Below are 20,157 nucleotides of genomic sequence, written 5' to 3' on the forward strand. Positions count from 1 at the left end.
CCGCCTAGAGCATTCCTCAACACTTAGGGTGATGCCCTCTCGCTGGACAATAAAGTACCCTATTTCCTAGTACTAGGTGATTTCTACATTCATATAGATTGTATGACTAATAAGGACTCAATCCGCATATGGGAGACTTTTTTCTCCTTAATTTGATCTAATTTATTACCCAACTCATGCATGCAGCGGGGTCACATAATACATTTGGTGCTTTCTAGCCAAAAGCTGATCACATGGGACCCTCTTCCGCTGCCTTGGACTGACCATTATCTGATTAAATTCAGTTGGTCTGCTTCTATAATCAATATTTTTTGTTATATCTCCTACCAGGGAACCCTTGCCTTTTAGGCCTTGCAGTAAAATTCAAAAATCTGTGCCCTTAACCTCTATTATATGCCCAAGTTTACTGGTAACATTGAGGTAGACACTGGTAGGCTGGACTGCTGGATTTGAGAGTAATAATTCACTGGGTCCTACCAAGATCAAAAAACATGTGAGAAGTAGACCTTCATCCCCTTGGTTTACTGAAGCTCTGTTAGTAGAAAATAAACTTTGTCAAAAGGCTGAAAGAGAGTTGCCTAAGGAGTATAACTTGAGAGAGTAGGAGGTGTACTCGTTACCATGAAGGAAATATCATGGCCTGCTCAAGATTGCTAAAAAGGAATTTTTTATGGCATGATTGAAAGGGCCAGCAATAAGTCACACAAAGTATTTAGGATCATGAACAGCTTTATGTCTCTAGTGGCCTGCTCCAGAGAAGTCCCCCGGTCTCTTGAATGGTGTAACAAGTCAGCTCGAGAATTGGGCACTAAGTGGAGAAGAAGTCGAGCGTGAAGAACAGCCCGACTATCGAGACCTGCGGCGGCTCGCACCGTTAGCTGTTATCGAAGACGGGCTCTGCCTTTGGCCCTGACCTGACGAGGAATCCCCCCACCCATTACCTATAGACCAAATCAAGATGGGGAAGACAAAGGGAAAGGGGGACGGGGCCGCTAGCTCTGAAACGTTGGACGGAGCAGATCAAGGCCACACCAACCTACAGCAAATGCAGGACCGCATTCTGGAAGCTATCTCGGCCACGAAAGACGCCCTGCAGCAGGACATTGCCCAGGTAGCGACAGGCTTGGGGCTCCTGAGAGCAGAACATGATAAACTTAAGGATAGGGTCAAGAGCACAGAGGTAACCTTACAGGAACTGGCCCCGGCGCACAAAACTATGTAAGGGCGGTTGGGTGATGCTCTGGACCGAATACAGGCGCTAGAGCGACGAGCAGAGGACGCGGAAAACCGTAGTAGGCGCAACAACGTCCGCTTGGTGGGCCTTCCGGAAAAAACAGAGGGCGATGATATGGTGGGTTATCTTGATCAATGGCTGCAAACTGAAGTAGCACCGGAGGGGCTCTCCCCCTTCTTTTCACTGGAACGAGCACACAGAGTCCCGGCCCGGTCGCCCACCCCTGGCCTGCCTCCCCGTCCTATTGGAGTTCTGGACTTTTTGGTTCCGTCCAGAGGTGTCAGGGATAACACCCGAAGACCCCGGAGTTCCACCTGTCTCGGTGCACAAATAAACAGAAACACGGGCTTCTCGATGGTGGCGTCAAAGACCAAAGGTTTATTACTGCAGGGACACAGAAGTCACAGAAACTACACACGGGCAGTATCTAGGAGCCTGTTCGATTTGTACAAAAAGGGTTGCTCCTTATATACTAAAATTTGAGCTTGAGGCAAATTCTTTACATGTAATACATTCCCAAACCTTTGTGTCCTAAACAATAAATATTTGGCGTTGCACAGGAATCGTCGACAGTATCTGATGTCAAAACATTACGAACGAGGGGTTCCCACTTTTCCATCATAATCTCATGTCAACTTTTCATTCAAGACCCGGACCGCCTCACCGTAAATTTCGTTACCTCCCCCTAATAAAGGCCCAGAAGGAAAGGAGCAGAGCCAGGTGCAGAAGATAGAAAAGCAGGATAAGAGATGTTTGTGGGTCGTAAATGGGCAAGGCTACCAGCTTCGGCCGCCTAATCATGATCAGGCCAACGAACACGAGAACCAGTATAGCAGGACTGGCCTCGGGCAGAGGAGGCAGCCTTTGTCGAGTCATGCAGCTACAGCATGTTCTGTACTAAGGTGCACGTGTCACTAAAGAGGTGAATCGCCGGCTAAGCCTACGTGTCTTTAATCGAAATGAAGTAATCAGAGGTCATTGCGTATGTGAGGGCAAGAAACACAAAATGGCTGCCATGATCTAAGATGGATGCCATGGGTAGATCAGAAATGTGTTTGTAACAGGAGTACTCTTGCTCGTAGCATAGCGAAAACACCAGGATATGCTAAATGGATCATTTGCGGTTCGCTGATACCAAAATTATGTGTTTACGACAATATTGAAAACACGGGTTCAAATCGTCACGGAACCTCAGACCCTCCTTTTGCCCTTACATAGGCAATTACTCAGTCTATGTCTGAGTCTAACTCTATGCTCATCAGGTCAGTGACATGCTGTTGTATCATCATCCTTTCTCGTGCCTTTTCTCCAAACGCAGGTGGTTTTCTAAAACAGGTTGCAGCACAGAGACTACACAAAGCAGGACCACACTGGATAATCAGGCAGCATGAGAATAGGAATACTAAGATGACACCAATGACCATCAGAACCTTCCATCCCCACGCTGATATCAGAGTCCAAAACCACTCCATAAAGGACCAGTTTCCCTGGTCTACGTGTATAGAGTCGGAAATCTTGTGTAGCTTAGAGATCGCCTCATAGACTGTTGGAGCATTATTGGGAATAAAGACACAGCAGCTCGATTGGATCATTCTGCATACCCCACCTCGATCTGCAAGTATTACGTCTAGAACCATACGGTTCTGCAACGTCATGAGTCTATCCGCCTGAAGCTCAGCTGTCAAATTGCTAAGGGCACCAGCAGTTTCGGAAATAGTAGATTCAACTACCCGTGTTAGCTGACGTATGTTTCTACTATTGGCCATAGGCCCCCAGAACGGAAGGAAACCTTTGAAGAAGTCTCCAGCTTCCTGACCAGCGGTGTCTTCCTTGCTGAAAACACCTCTTGCTACTCTGGTCTTGTGGTAGTCAGAAGAAGCAGTGTATGTTGGAGGCAACAATCGAGCAATATAGCATGACCCCGCAAAGTCGGCAGGCAACCATGTATACGCTCTGTCTTGACAGATGAAGTAGGTACCCCTAGCAGTCAGGAAAGCAGGGGAAGAGTTAGAAGGAAACACATAAGTCTCAACGCACTCACTCCTCCCTAGCTGAGCTCTCGGATTTCTCCCATTACCTTGCAAACAGACCTGACCTCGGTGAGGCACGACCCAGATTGGAGTGGAGCTTTTACGCTTGCTTTCTCCCAAACTAAGGCGATACTCTGAAGAGTTCCAACTCAAATATACTCGTAATTCGTCTCTAGGGTAAGATGGAGTATTATTGACGTCCTTGATCATGTCAATAATTCCCTGGACTAAAGCTTTGTTTGCAGAGTTATATTTAGTGGAACGTGGTGGACGCGGAGGATAGGTTTCAAGGGCATAGGCAAATGGTCTGAAAGGCCTGAAATGATCCATTATAGCTAAAAGGCAAAACCAGGTAGGGAATGCCTTTATCCATAGTGTGGGGTATCAAGCCACACACCCAGCAGTCTGTAGTGTTAACTACCAGTTGGTGTTGGTGCAAGAGTTGTACGAAAGTGTTATTGATAAATTCTGAGCGTCGAGCTTGCTCATGTTCAGGAAACGAGTGAAAAGAGTGTATGGAAGAAACAGTAGAGGTAGCAGGATCAAGGGGAGGTACTGTAGTTACTGGCACAAAGATCAAATTTATACCAAAAACGATTCCACCCACCAACGTTATTAAAACAATTAAAAATGTAATAGCACATTGCATCAGAAAACATTTGCTATGAAGAATTCTGTAGAGTCTGTTTCTGCGAACATAAATCAAATTTTCTCGTTGCAGCGCAGGAAGCTCCATCTTCTACAATCCGCTCGCGACCACTGATGATGTGTACGTAGATGAAAATGCCTCTATCAGTCCTGGGAGTTCCCAGAACCAACAGAAAGATCGATCTTGTGTCTGACCCCCGCAGATTCAACTAGGCACACAGCCACGACCCTACGGCTACCCAGACGGCAAGGCAATTTTAAAAACAATAAAACAATAGCAAACTTCCTGGCTGAAGGCAAAAGTTCAAAATTTCAAATATCACAATAGGCAGTTTCCTGCTTTATTTGTCCATATTACGAGATCGTAAGTTGTATCTTAGTTTTGCAGGAACTGTTTGATCAGGAAACAGTGTCTTGTCAGCAGAGGTTGCAATGTTCAAGTTCGCAAATGGCAAAGTTTCTTCTGATGCTGAGGGCAAGTGTACAGGAATCAAAGAAGTAGTTTCAGGAGGAGAGTCAGGGTTCGAAGTGTCAGTTATCAATTCGGCATCGCTGAAAGGGACAAACTTGGGTGTTCGCTCGAACTCAGAGGCACCAATTCCCTTCTTCACCCAGTTGTCATAAGTAAGTGGCAAGGGCACACGTTTGACGTGTGTCGCATGAATCCAGTGCTTGCGACCAGCCACACGAACAGCAGTTCTCGTTGTTAGCAGAACTTGGTAGGGTCCAACAAATCTGGGCTGAAGGTTCTTCGTCCTCGCAAAGTTCCGCACCACAACGTGGTCACCTGGTTTCAGCTGATGACCTGGACTCTCCGGAGGCTTTGGCAATGCATCGAAAACCTGTTGGTGAATAAGACTCAATTTAGCAGTCAAGTCGTAAAGGTAATCAATCAACATTGGATATTCCAGAGAACAAAATTCCTTCGGCCTTGGCACTCCCCAAATATTAGCGGGACGGCCAAAGACAATTTCATATGGGCTAAGCCCTACTCTAGAATGTACAGTCGCTCTCGTGGATAACAAAGTCAATGGTAGTGCGTCTGGCCAGGATAAACCCGTGGATGCCTGTATTTTAGCAAGTTTTAGTTTGAGGGTGCCATTGTAACCCTCAACTAAACCAGCAGACTGGGGATGGTTTGCACTGTGAAACTTTTGCTTAATACCTAAACCGGCACACACACTCTGCATAACTTTCCCTATAAACTCACTTCCGTTATCTGACCATACAATCCGTGGCATTCCGTATCTAGGGAAATATTCTTTGAGAAGAATTTTGGCAGTTGATAGGGCAGTGTTGTCCTTTAGTAGATATGCTTCGATCCATCTGGAGAAAGCACAAACTACCACCAGGACGTACTTTAAGTTATTGCACCGATCCATGTGAATGAAGTCTAACTGAATCACTTCAAAGGGGCAAGAGGGAGGAGCGAAGTGACCAGCAGGAGTAGGGATTCCCTTGCCAGGATTATGCATCAGGCATACCATACAATTTTTCACCACTCTTTCTGCACATTTACTAATCCCATCATTCTTCCAGACTGGAGCCAACATCTTACATATCCCTTTAGAACTTATATGTGCTACTCCATGTGCCATTGTCACCACCGCAAGCACATACGCATCAGGCAACATCCAACGCTGTTGTTCCGACAAGTCAATCCAACATCCACCCGAATCCAACTTGCCCGTACTTTCTTTCCATGCACGTTTTTCCTCCTCAGTTGCCTGTTTCTGAATCTCTTTCACACTTTCCACTGTATCCTCACACATTCCAGACTCGGAAATCCATCTTGCAGACGTTGCAACATACATTCTACTCATCCTATTTCTAGCTGTCTGTTTAGCGGTCTCGTCAGCAAAAGCATTCCCACGACCAACATCATCCGTGATTGCTTTATGCGCACTGCATTTCACAATCGCAACTTCAGTCGGCAAGGTTAGAGATTCCAACAAGTCGTTAACTAACTGACCATGTTGAATCTTAGTCCCATGGGACGTAATGAAACATCTTTCTTTCCACAAACGGCCAAAATTATGGGCCACTCCAAATGCGTACTGACTATCTGTGAACACATTCACTCTCTTTCCCTTTGCTAAAACACACGCTCTTGTTAGAGCGATTAATTCTGCAGCTTGGGCAGAATTCTGACTCACTCTTGCAGTTTCCACAATCGTACTCAAAGTCGTTACTGCATAGGCAGCAGTCACATCACCATTCTCCAATTTAAAGCATGACCCATCAACATACAACGTGCCATCTGGATCTGACAATGGGGTGTCTTTTAAATCAATTCGTCCTTTTGTCTCCTCCTCGGTTCTGAAACAACAATCATGGGGTTCGGAATCACTCGACTCTTGATTAGTCGGCAACAGTGTTGCTGGATTCAATACATTGCATCTTTTGATCTGAATATGACTCGCTAGCAGTGTCAGCTCGTAGCCAGACAATCTAGCACTGGTAAGATGTTGCGTGTTGGTTCGGTTCATGAGTGTATCCACAGCATGAGGAACCATGACCACTAGCATGTTATTCATCACCAAACCAGCAGATTGTCGAATGGAAGCCGCAGCTGCCGCTGTAGCTCTCAAACAACTAGGCAACGCTCTAGCTACCGGATCTAATGTTGATGAAAAGTACGCACAAGGGCGTTGTTTATCACCGTATTTCTGTGTTAGAACACTCAACGCGCAACCTTCTCTCTCGTGAACATAGAGCGTGAATGGCTTGCTGTAATCGGGTGTACCCAATACAGGAGCTGAACATAGTGCATTTCGTAACTCAGAAAAACTCTCCTGACATTCAGCAGACCATGGCACCGGACTCGGAACATTTTTCCCAGTTAAAGCTACCAACGGTTTTGCTAAAAGAGAAAAATTTGGGATCCACTGCCTACAGTAAGTGGTAATACCTAGAAAGGCACGTACTTCTCTCTGTGTGCCAGGAACATTCATCTGGGTAATTGCTTTTATTCTCTCTGGGGTCAACTTCCTTCCCTCCTTTGACAAGAGATGACCTAGGTAGGTCACTTCTTGGCAGCAGTATTGCATTTTCGAAGGTGACACCTTGTGATTCAAATTAGACAAATGATGCAATAACGAAATCGTAGCTGCTTTGCAAGTTTCCTTGTCATCGGCAGCCACTAGAAGGTCATCTACATACTGCACTAGAGCAGAACCTGGAGGAAGTACAAAGGAATCTAACTGACTTTTTAATGCCTGACTGTAAATGGATGGGCTCTCACAATAGCCTTGTGGAGCGCATTTAAACCTGAAGCTTCGACCTCCTAGACAGAAGCCGAAAATATCTCTGCTTTCCTCGGCTATTGGAATGCTGAAAAAGGCATTTTTCAAGTCGATGACTGAAAACCATGTAGCTGTTGCAGGAATCAATGTTAACAATGCAGTAATGTCTGGAACTACAGGAAACCGCGGAACCACAATTTTATTAACTTCTCTGAGGTCGATAACAAATCTATATACTGGAGGCTTTGAAGGATCAGTACGTTTCAAAATTGGCAATACAGGACTATTACAGACATAGTTCTAGTTTCCTCAACCACCCCTTTCTTAATCAAATCTTGCACAATCAATAAAAGTGCACGTTCACCTTCAGTAGAGATCTTGTATTGAGGAATTCGTGGAAATTTTACATTTGCTTTCAAAGTGACTACATATGGTGGTATTTCTAAAAGGCTTACATCGTTAGGACCAGTCGCCCAAAGAGTATCAGGGAGTGAACGCAGCTCTGGCGGGAGTGCATCCATTGACAAGTACATCGGAGAGGTGATTCGTTTACCCAACGTAAGCTGTACTCCTTCCGGAGAACAGTACAATGTCGCATATAGGCGTTTTAACAAGTCTAAACCAAGCAGGTTCTCATTACAACCTGTCGTCAAAATCAGGGGTGCTTTCAATTGACACGGTCCAACAGAAATAGCTAAAGGACCAGATACAGGGTTGTAAACAGGGGCGCCTGAAAAACCTACAGAAACATTTGTTAAGCCGGACAAAGGTGCGCCAGGGAGTTTCGCATGCATGATCGAACTTTTTGCGGCACCAGTATCCAACAGAAACGGTTCGACTACACCTGATGTTGCTACAGCGACATAAGGCCCACTCTGATCCACTGGAACTGATACTACCCCCTCTCTCCGCCCATGGCTGTCCTAGTACTCATTTTGTTGAAATCCCTCATCAACTTCACAATAATCCTCAACATGATACTGTTGAGATCTATTTTGTTGGGCAGACTGTCCATTTCGCTGATCAAAGTGATTGGAAGGGCGATCATTTGTTTGTGGAGGCATAGTACCTCGTCCTTGACCTCTAGAATTTTGTACGAATCCACCACGACCTCTCTGAGCTGCTGCTGCGTTATTTTGCGCTAAGACTGGACACTCATTCTTATAATGACCCTCTTTCTTACAATACGCACATTGATTCCATTGGTATTGCGGTCTCTGAGAACCATAATCTGTCCTTTGATATGATCCTTGCTGTGTATTGGTCTGATTCATGCGAGGCGGATATGCTTGTTGCAGAAGAACTTTAGTTTTTAAGTCTTTCGTTTTCTTGTCTGATTTCTCTTTCTCTTCTTTATCCCTATTTTCATAATACTGTGCAGTTGCAAGTATTTGCGCAGTTGTAGAGACAGCCCACGCACTCTCGGAATCTTTTAATTTATTGCATAGCTCAGGTAGCAAATTATGTACAAATTTATCGACAAACAGTCTCTGCCTCCTTCTGTGCTCATATCCTGACCACTGTGATCTACAAAAGTCTCTTCGAACCTCGTGAAAAAGTCGGAGACACTTTCGTCTTTCTTTTGCCTGCATGCGGACAACTTGTCCCAGTTAACACGCAATGCTGGCATCAGAGTCTTCATTAAGTCGATTATCCTACCTGGAAGATTAGCAATTAGAGGTTCGGGTTTGGAACCACCTACTTGCTGACCATCCGCTGCAATGATAGCTGCCCAATCACCACCTAGAGCAACTGGATGATTCTCTTTACGAATTTTAGCCCAAATTGGTTGCGGAACTACATTCCCAAATAACATGTCAATGTCCGCTAGATTCATCACACAAGCCTCAACTGTTTGTGCTAACTCCTTATAGTATCCGGCAGGATTCTTACGCGGATCTGGCAAGGCCTGTTTCACTGCTAACACTTCGGCTCGCTTCCACGGAATGTGTATCCACACTCTCTGGAATTGTGCGGAGCGCCAACAACACCATTCACTGCGTCAGCTTGAATAGCTTCGCGCCAAATTGGAGGAACCTCCCTCATTGGATATTGGCGATTCTGCTTTGTACTATTTTTCTCTAAGTCCCTCGGTGAACGAAGAGATGGATCATTCCTATAACTTAAAATCAGTTCCATCGCTTCTTTTATATTATGACCTACTATCGTACCTGCAGCAAACTCTTTCTGAACCTTAATTAAGTCTTCTAAATTCAATTCAGAGTCATCTTCTTCTAGTTCCTCACGTAAAAGAGAACACATCTCGTCAAAGACATATCGTTGTGTTGGTTCGTTCCACTGCATAAATGTATCCAGTACATCTCTCGTACTATATCTTCTACTCTTCGAAATCCATCTGAGAGCCGTGGAATCTAATATTCCCCGTTCCTCAGTACTTGGGAGCTGACTACGTCTTTGTACAGAGTCAGAAGTAGGAGTCTTAATTAAAGATTTATAGAATGGAGACAGAATGTTAGAGACAGAATCAGTGATTCTTCGACGAACAGAAAGCGGAGTCATAATACTAGCAGATGTAGAAAACACAGTAGCAGTTGGAACAGATTGTACAGGGACAGTAGGAGTATCAAGTAAGGTAGCTTGTGAAGAAGTAGGTGTAAGCAATATAGGTATAGGCAAAGAAGTCGGCAACCCAGGAAGAGGTGGTGCCGAAGGAACATTCCCATTAACCACAGGGAGTACAGGAGCTTGATTCTGAGGGGCAGGAGCAGGAATACCAGGTTGTCCAGCAACCGGCAATTGAACATTCGGTACAGGTGGAGCCGTAGCACCTTGTGCATACGGTGGGGGTGACCGTAACAAGTAAGACAACAGAGGATCGTTTTCAGGGTCCTCTACTATCTTAGTTGTACTCGATGGCAAGGCAGGATAGCACTTGTCGATCGCTAAATTACGTTCTCTAGTAGCCACCTCCATTGCTTTCTCAGACTCGTTATCTTGCAGCTGCTTAGCCGCTTGTTCTAAAGTTAACTCTTGCTCTTTCTGTTCTTTTTTCAACCTTTTAATTTCTCTCCGTTTAGATTATTTTCGCCAGTAACGGAAAGAATCAAACATTGCCGGCCGGGCTTTCTTCTTAAACAATTTTACTTCTAAATTGTCAAGGACTTCAGGTTCAAAACTACCATGTAGTGGCCAACTAAGGACACCATCTTTTTCAGTGTATCGGACCCATACCTCATTATACGATATAGGACCCACACCATGCTTACAGTAAAGATCATATAGAGGAGTCCCAATCGGAGGAACCAGACATGAGTCTTCCAACCGGGAATCACTGTTGCAACCGAAACACGACAACATACAATTTTTCCGACTTACCATTTTGTAATCCGGAACACAGAACATAAAACACAAACAGGGATGTGCACTCGAACCAAGAACTTAGGCCTACCAAAAGCGAACAAATGTATCGATACCCAAACTAAACCAATAGATTATCGTAACCAGAACAACCAGTGATAATCTTACGAAACCAAACCAGACCAAGAACTAAAAGGATTTTAACAACCCTTACGAAGTAACCAACTAGCAACCACTAAATACTTAACTGAGGCACTTGAAGACGTCACCAAGGAGAAACCCGTCACGTTTCGCCGTACTAAGGACTGCACCTCGGGTCCAAGACAGGGCGACGGTCAAGGCAACGGACCACTGCAGCCGTCCTGAACGGGAACCCTCGTGGAAGAGAACGTCGGGCCACTTTTGCGATATGCCGGGATCGATGAAGTGGGGCGCCTCCCTCAGGAATCTTCACACGAAGCTTCTCGAACTCTTCAGGCTTTTGGACCGGTACCGAATGACGTCGCCCTACGTTGGGCGCCAATTGGAGTTCTGGACTTTTTGGTTCCGTCCAGAGGTGTCAGGGATAACACCCGAAGACCCCGGAGTTCCACCTGTCTCGGTGCACAAATAAACAGAAACACGGGCTTCTCGATGGTGGCGTCAAAGACCAAAGGTTTATTACTGCAGGGACACAGAAGTCACAGAAACTACACACGGGCAGTATCTAGGAGCCTGTTCGATTTGTACAAAAAGGGTTGCTCCTTATATACTAAAATTTGAGCTTGAGGCAAATTCTTTACATGTAATACATTCCCAAACCTTTGTGTCCTAAACAATAAATATTTGGCGTTGCACAGGAATCGTCGACAGTATCTGATGTCAAAACATTACGAACGAGGGGTTCCCACTTTTCCATCATAATCTCATGTCAACTTTTCATTCAAGACCCGGACCGCCTCATCGTAAATTTCGTTACCTCCCCCTAATAAAGGCCCAGAAGGAAAGGAGCAGAGCCAGGTGCAGAAGATAGAAAAGCAGGATAAGAGATGTTTGTGGGTCGTAAATGGGCAAGGCTACCAGCTTCGGCCGCCTAATCATGATCAGGCCAACGAACACGAGAACCAGTATAGCAGGACTGGCCTCGGGCAGAGGAGGCAGCCTTTGTCGAGTCATGCAGCTACAGCATGTTCTGTACTAAGGTGCACGTGTCACTAAAGAGGTGAATCGCCGGCTAAGCCTACGTGTCTTTAATCGAAATGAAGTAATCAGAGGTCATTGCGTATGTGAGGGCAAGAAACACAAAATGGCTGCCATGATCTAAGATGGATGCCATGGGTAGATCAGAAATGTGTTTGTAACAGGAGTACTCTTGCTCGTAGCATAGCGAAAACACCAGGATATGCTAAATGGATCATTTGCGGTTCGCTGATACCAAAATTATGTGTTTACGACAATATTGAAAACATGGGTTCAAATCGTCACGGAACCTCACTGTGGTGATCAAACTTTTACATTACAAGGACGGAGACTGGCTGTGGCAGAGAGCCAGGGAGGCAGGCCCCTTTCAGGTTGGCAACAACAAGGTGACCCTGTTCCCGGAATTCACGTTTGAGACACAGAAACTCAGGGCTAGCTTCCTGTCAATTAAACGGGAGTAGCGTGTGGAGGGCATCAAGTATTCACTCCTTTTCCCAGCCAAGCTCAGAATAGTGGTGGATGATAAGACTCTCTTTTTCCCCACATCGGCGGATGCCTGGGCATGGTGGGACACTTATAAGGCCGGGACGGATGGAGCCCGGTTCAGGGCTATGGAGGAACAACGGAAACAACCGACTAGGAAATTGCAGCGCCTCTGGAAGCACCGGCACAGGACTGGGAAACCAACAGCGTTGCAGACGGAGGAAGAAAGGAAGGCTGCTCTTCAAGCGGTGGGGGACTTATCAGGAACAGTACGCAGTCAGTCCGGTAAGGGCTCAGACTCTGAGGAACAGGCTACTGGATCAGAGACGGACCTTTCGGAACTTGGTAGCGGCAGAGGACCAATTGTAACACCACAAACGTCGGAAGAGATTCTAGAAGCTTGAGAAAAGAGACTTTGTGTAGCGGGGTGGCACATTGAACGCGAGGAGCCATGCCCGTAGATGCCGAGAGTTAACAGGCAGGACTATGGAGACTCATGAGTGTTCATTGGGGGATTGTGGGGCGGGTGAGGCGGGAATATCTCAGTGTAACGAACACCCTCGGAATCGAGCCGTGCCCTACTGGCCCTTAAGGTCACCGCAGTGGAGACTGCAGACTTTAGTGAGCGTAATCGAGGGGGTTTCACCCAGTTGATAAAAGTTTGGATGGGAACTACTTTGGTTAAGATAGGACCTATCCTGGGGGGGCGGATACCGAGAGTAGTTTGGGGGACTCGAGGTGAGGTTGGTGGGGTTTGGGGACTAGTTGTTGGGAGAGGGAGGGGGTGCAGCGGTGTGCCAGTATATGCGCATGGACGAAGATGGATATTGACGTGTTCAAGAATGCAGGGGGCAACGGCTAATACGGTAGCTTTAAAATGTGTGACCTTGAATGTGTGGGGACTATACACCATGGTGCGCAGACACAAGATACATGCTTACTTGGTCCGTAGAGGGGCTCACATACCGCTGTTCCAAGAAACACACCTTACTAAGCAGGAGGGCATAGCGCTGCAAAGAAGATGGAGGGGACAGCTGTTCAACACGACGTACTCTGCGTTTGCAAGGGGCGCTTTGATATGGATCCGGGCTGGGGTTCCCTTCCAGGTGACTAAACAGGTGATAGATCCGGAGGGTAGATTTGTAGCCATGGAGGGGAGGCTCAGAGGCCGGGTCTTGTCACTGTGTAGCGTGTACTCTCCTAACGTAGATTTGCCCGCCTTTCTGACGAAGCTCTCAGGCAAGCTGGCGAGCTATTTGACAGGCCCAATACTCATGGGAGGGGACTTTAATTCAGTAGTAGACATCACGTTGGATAGGTCTCACCCACCACTGCATACATCACCAGTGCACAGACTAGCGAAACGCAGATTGGAGTGGCAGGAGAGATGGGATCTGGAAGACGCTTGGAGGGCATTGCACCCCACAATGAGGGATTACTCATTTCACTACAGTATACATGACCTACATGTCCGGTTAGATGTGTTTCTGTGCTCTTCCCTCATACTCCCGGCTGTAACGCAGAGTACCTGACCCGCACATTGTCTGACCACAACCCCCTATTGTTGTCCCTGAATTGGATGACTGAAATATCACGAGTCCCAACCTGGCAACTACGACCAGATACTCTGGACAATTTATTATTCAGGGAAACTTTGGGCGAGTGACTGACTCGCTATTTTGAGGAGAACAGTGGTACCGCGTCCTCCAGGGCAACGGAGTGGGATGCCTTCAAAATAGTGGTCCGGGGTCATTGCATAGGGGCTACTGCGGGAGCCCGTAGGACGTTGTTGGATGACCTCAAACGAGCTGAACGAGAGCTGGGGAAATTAGAACGTGAGCTCCCAAATCATCCAGAGCTTCAGGAAACAGTTGGTAGGGCCAAGGAAGCAGTGGCGGTGGAATTGGAACGATTAAGGAGTTTTGACCATAAGGTCTACTTGACTAAGGCGCATGCAGAGGGCTATAAGGCGGGGACAATGCTGGCCTGGCTTGCCAATCCGACTAGGCGCAGCCACCCGATCTTGTCCATTGAGGAGGAAGGGGGTGTTGTTTATCACACCCAAACAGAGATCCTAGATAGGTTTCGGACGTACTACGAAGGATTGTATGAGAGCGGGTCGGAGGGCAGAGAGGTCGAACTTGATGCCTTTCTGGGGGGACTGCAACTGCCACAGTTGGAACAAGAAGAAGCGGATGAATTGGGCCGAAACATCACGGTAGGGGAAATAGGGAGCGCGGTGAAACAGATGGCTCGGAATAAAACCCCGGGACTAGATGGGTTACCAATAGAGTTTTATAGTAAATACCTGGAGTTCCTAGCCCCGCAGTTGCAAGAGGTGTATAATGAGGTGTATAATGAAGCAAAGTCGAGAGGGAGACTGCCTCAATCCATGCGTGAGGCTCTAATGATCCCGCTGTTGAAGCCTGGAAGTGAGAGTAGTAACCTGTCCTCATACCGCCCGCTGTCCATGTTGACGACGGATTATAAAATCCTGAGCAAAATACTAGCTAACAGGCTGCTGAGCCATATGACGGGCCTGATACATAAAGACCAATCAGGATTTATCCCTACACGGAATACTACGAACAACATCCGTAGGCTGACTCGGCTACTCGGGACCAGTTGTCGGGGGTGTCGGTGCCCCTCGTGTATCTCGTGTATCTCTACAGAGTGATGAGACATTTTGGGTTGGGTGAAGGCTATATCGGTTGGACCAAAGTGTTGTACACGGCGGCCACGGCGAGAGTCCGGGTGGGCTCTCTCATCTCGAACCAGTATCAGGTGGGCCGCGGAACTAGACAGGGATGTTCGCTGTCCCCCCTGCTGTTTGCGTTGGCGATGGAACCCTTTGCGGCTGAGGCCCGGTCAGGGCAATACTATAAGGGCCTCGTTTACAGAGCCAGACCACAAGCCATTTCGCTGTACACGGATGACCTTCTGCTGTTTTTAGCGAACGCGGAAGAGGAATTGGAGGGGGCGAAGCGGCTCCTTGGAATTTTCGGGGGACTGTCAGGCCTAAAGGTTAACTGGGCCAAATCCTGTTTATTTCCGCTGCGAAAAGGGGAGGCGCAACCCACCAACCTCCAAGCACTCAAGTGGGAGCCTCACTGTTTGCATTATTTAGGTGTATATATATACCATACGGAAGCAGACATGCTGGACGGCAATGTTACCCGCTGCATTAATGCATTGAAGGGGAACATGGCCTTTTGGGCCACTCTTCCGCTCTCGATGACGGGCCGTGTGTCATTGCTAAAGATGATAGCGCTTCCAAGGCTGCTATACTACTTCCGCACGTTACCGGTGTGGATACCGAGCTCCATCTTCCGACGATTAAGATCACTGGTGATAGCATTTCTATGGGATGCAGGCAGACGCAGGATAGCGCTTGACACCTTTCTGCGGCCCAAAGACGAAGGAGGTATGGCAGTGCCTGACTTTGAGTGCTACTACTTGGCGGCGCAGTTGCAGTCCTTTACTCAAGAGATAGCGAGGGTCTACCGGGGACCGGAACCGGGCAGAGACGAAGGCACTCCGCGCCATAAGCTTGCGTACATTACCCTCCACCAAAGACTTCTCATTAGAGACTTATCCATGGAGGAGCAGACGTTTAGGCTCTGCTGGAACCGAGCACGCCGAAGAGCGGGGACTAGGTGAATGTACGCACTGGAGATCCCGTTGGGGATAGTGACGGCACTTCCTCACGGCGGGGACTGGTCGAGACTGCAGGGTTGGGAGGATGCAGGTCTACAGATGCTGGGTGACCTCTATGAGGACGGGGTGCTGCTCCAGTTCCAGACCCTGCAGGAACGATTCGACTTGCCTAGAGGGGACTATTTGATGCACGCTGCTGTAACCAGAGCCATGCAGGAGCACTGGGGGAGGGGTTGCAGGAGCCTGCCACTTCTATGGCCTGTCAATATACGATGATGGCAGCCAGCACTTATAAGGCTGTGACCTGCCTATATTCCCGAATGCTGCGAGAAACCCTGCAGCCACTCACCGCCCTGAAAGCTAAATGGGAACTGGATCTCCAGATGGAGATCCCCGACACCACCTGGGAACAATTGCTGCGGCGGGCGAGGAAGAGCACGAAAAACGCCAGATTTCAACTGATACACTTTTACATCCTACATAGGGCGTACCTCACCCCAGGGAAACTAAAGAAATACTTTGGAGTTGAGCAAGCGGCTTGCCCTAGATGCAATACAGTGGAGGCAGATCTGGGACACATGCTATGGGATTGCCACCAATTGAGGGACTACTGGCAGGAGATCGGGGAGACACTGAATAATGCTACGGATAGGGAATTACAATACACCAAAGCGGTAGGGGTACTGCACTGGTTTCCTCACACACCCAAGAATAAGACGACCAGTAAGTTTATAGACATGGGGTTGATACTAGCGAAGAGGGAAATCACTAGGAATTGGAAATCCAAGAGAGGGCCCACGTATAAGCGGTGGTACAATGAATGCCTAAAGTGGGCGGCGAGCGAAAGCACCCTGCGATACCAACTAGCTAGACGCGCTGCAGACGAACAGACGTTAGAGAGAGCAACAGCGTGGGAGTCACTAGTGCAGGCGCTCCGTGATGGTACTGGAGAGGAGGAGGGAGGACATACAGACACCGATATGGAAGATCCCACTAGCACACCGGGTACACAATCTTAGCGAATGGTACATTCCTCCTTGCAAACACCAGAACATATGTTATCTAGTAATCCAGGCATAGGCGCAGGCACGGGGGGAGGTGGTAGGGGGGGTTCTGGGAGTTCGGGCGGGTTGGTTGTTAGGGGGAGGGGCGAAAATATAAAAGCGGGCCACTTCATCCTGATGTCCGGAAGACGAGAAAATAGGGTAATTGCGGAGACGGAGTATATAACTGACGCCGCCCGGCCTTCGGGATGTGGGCTCATTGGCTGTGTAAATGCTTTGCTCAGGCAGACTCTCCACTTAATTGCTGCATTGATGGAATACTTAACACTGTAATTTATATGCAAAGATTTGGTACTGCAATAAAAACGATGTTAAAAAAAAAAAAAATGGTGTTGGCCCGATTATGTTTTCCTCACTTTGGCACAAATATACAAGGGGCAGTGCTGAATTACAATGGCTAATGTATGGTAGTTTTGAACCTCCTGTATTAGATAATTTAGAGGAAAAGTTGTTTCAAAGAAAAGCTAGACCTGCGATGTTTGATTCCTTTAGAGTTTGGCGCAAGGAATCCAAAAAGAAAGAAATCAAACTCAAAAATAACGAAGCTAAAATAATGCGTATGAGTGTGATTCAGAAAGCCCAAATCATGATAATCAGAGAATAGAAGAGGGTTTAGTAATACAGGATAGATTAAATCGAATGCAGGTAGATGGATGTTACATTACAAAAAAGGTCCCCGAAAAGGCCTGGGACAAGGAGGATGACCCTCTCATGACCGCCATGATTAACACCCCTCCACCCTATGCTCCCGCCATGTATCTGGCCCTTGATCTTGCCCAATTGACCACTGCTACTGCTCCAGTTGTTGCCCCTGCCCATGCCCTGGTTTGTACGATTTCTCAGCCACTTGTTCCCAATGCCCCGACTGTTCAGGCCACTGTACCAATGCAAGCCCACCCTTCTTTTCCTCTTGTTGCACATTCCACCGGTCCCGTACCTGTCCAACCTAATATGCCTTCAACTCCCGTTGCAACCAACCCATTTCTTGTTGACAGTCATCCGACACCTTCCCCCAGTGCAGGGCTAATAGCGAATGCCTGGTCAGTGGCCAGTGAATATATCCCTTACGTAACTCCGCATAGACCACCCACTCCCAGACGACGCACCTTGCGCAGACTGATAGGTAGTACACAGGAACAACTCGCTATGAGTCAACAAGCTCATGTGTGGGTGGAAAATAATACTATGTACACCACTCAGGATATATGGCTGACAATGGATCAGTGGACACGCATTCAACAGATTGACATTTTTTGTGAAATATGTGACATACTGATCCAAATGTGGGAGGATTTTGTAGAATCAGGTCCACCCCAGGTCTGTCTGACCTTCGCCATAAGGTTAAAAAAGGGGACATTCAGGGCCCAGCACTATTATGCGATCTAATCACGTTAGCAGCCTACAGAGACTCCTTATCTGGTGTTACGTTAAATAAGGGTTTTCCAATGAGGGAGGCACAACCTGTTTGGAGAGACCGCGTTGTTGGCATAGATGACAACCCTGACACACCGGCAGGTTTTAGACAAATGTGGGTCCATGTCCCTTGGAAAAGGTCTGACGTCCTCCGACTTAAAAGCCAATTGCCTGACCACGTAAAAATCCAGGTAATGGGACAGGTAGTATCGACTGAAGTATGGTACAAAATATGCCATAATGATCAGATAGAATTTGGCCATACGTGGAAGGAATTTGAGGAAGCTGATAGAGCTCGAACTTGTGGTGAGAAACCCAATCCCATGATCTTAGCCCTTCCGGCCCAGATACTTACTGCCATGAAGAAGATGTTGACACCTCACCGTATCAATTGGGACAGATTAGCTGCTTGCAAGCAGAAGAAAGATGAAAGTTTCTCTGACTTTTTCACACAATTCGAAAGCACATTCACCGACTATAGTGGACAGGACATGACTTTAGAAGGGGGACAGCGACTGTTTGTGGATACATTTGTGTCCAATCTGTTACCAGAGCTTGGGACTAAGCTTAAAATGTCAGAAAGTGCATGGCCCATCTCCACCACGTCTGGTATTTTGACAATGACCCAGTACTATGAGAATAGGGAGAATTAAGAGCGAGATAGAACAGATAAAAAGACTAAAGACTTAAAGACAAAGGTATTACTCCAAAAAGCATAACCGACCCAGACCCAAAACAGAGGTGCCCCTAAGTTCCAACAAATAGCTCAGAGACCTGCCCCTGTGACTCCTCGTGCACCATTGGGACCCAACCAGTGCGCTTATTGTCGCCAGGAGGGTCATTGGCGTGACGAATGCCCCTTGTTGGCCCAGAACAACTCTGTCCCGCTGACCGCTTCACAGGACAACGTCCCCAGAGAGGATGAGGGCGAGGTGGACCTAGAACACAGTTACAGGACAGGCGCCCCCTCATGCAACAGAATAGATTTGATACGGCCAATTATGAAGACCGCAATTATATTACTGAGGATTATGAACCCGAAGAAGGGACAGGGTTTTTGTCCCACTGGGATTGCCAAGGACAAGAGAAGGGACCCGTGCCTATTCCTGTTGACCAAAAGGGACCGTATGTCCATGTTACAACATTAGGCTCTACGGAAAAATTCTTGGTCGACACTGGTGCAAACAAAAGTTCTATTGCTAGGTCTAAAGTCCCTGGGGCCACCTTGTCTGTCACAAATAACATTTCTGTGGGGTTTTCTGGCACCCCAGTATTTAGCCCCATTTCACAACCACTGGAACTAACGATAGGACCCTACATAGTTGATTCCCCTTTGGTTATGACTTCCACATGTGGCGAAAATTTGTTGGGTTTAGATCTATTAAAAAGATTACATGCAACCATATAATGTTCTCCTGATGGGGTTTACATCACTATGGGTCCCCCTACAACACATCCAGTATATTTAGCCTCCTCAGATCTCATTCCCCAGGAACTTCAGAATGTCCCTCCTGCTCTTTGGGCACAAGGTGATACTGATGTCGGCCTTTTGTCAATACCTCCCTTTTCTGTTACCCTGAAGGAAAATGCTCGCCCTCCCCGACTTCCCCAATACAAAATACCCAAAGAAGGAGAAAGGGCATTACTCCAGATCATTTCTGAACTTGTTGACAAGGGCGTGGTTGAAGAGACAAGAGGACATGTGTCCAATAGCCCAATTTTACCTGTCCTAAAACGCACTGGTCCTTCCCAGCCCCCTGTTTATCGTTTTGTCATTGATTTGCGCGAGAAAAACAAAATAGTAGTACCCCAGTTTCCAGTGGTCCCAAATATCACCACTCTACTGACTATGGTTCCCCATCTGCATGTTTCTTCTCTGTCATTGA

This window comes from Lissotriton vulgaris, chromosome 12 (assembly GCF_964263255.1).
Source record: "Lissotriton vulgaris chromosome 12, aLisVul1.2, whole genome shotgun sequence".
Classification (NCBI taxonomy): domain Eukaryota; kingdom Metazoa; phylum Chordata; class Amphibia; order Caudata; family Salamandridae; genus Lissotriton; species Lissotriton vulgaris.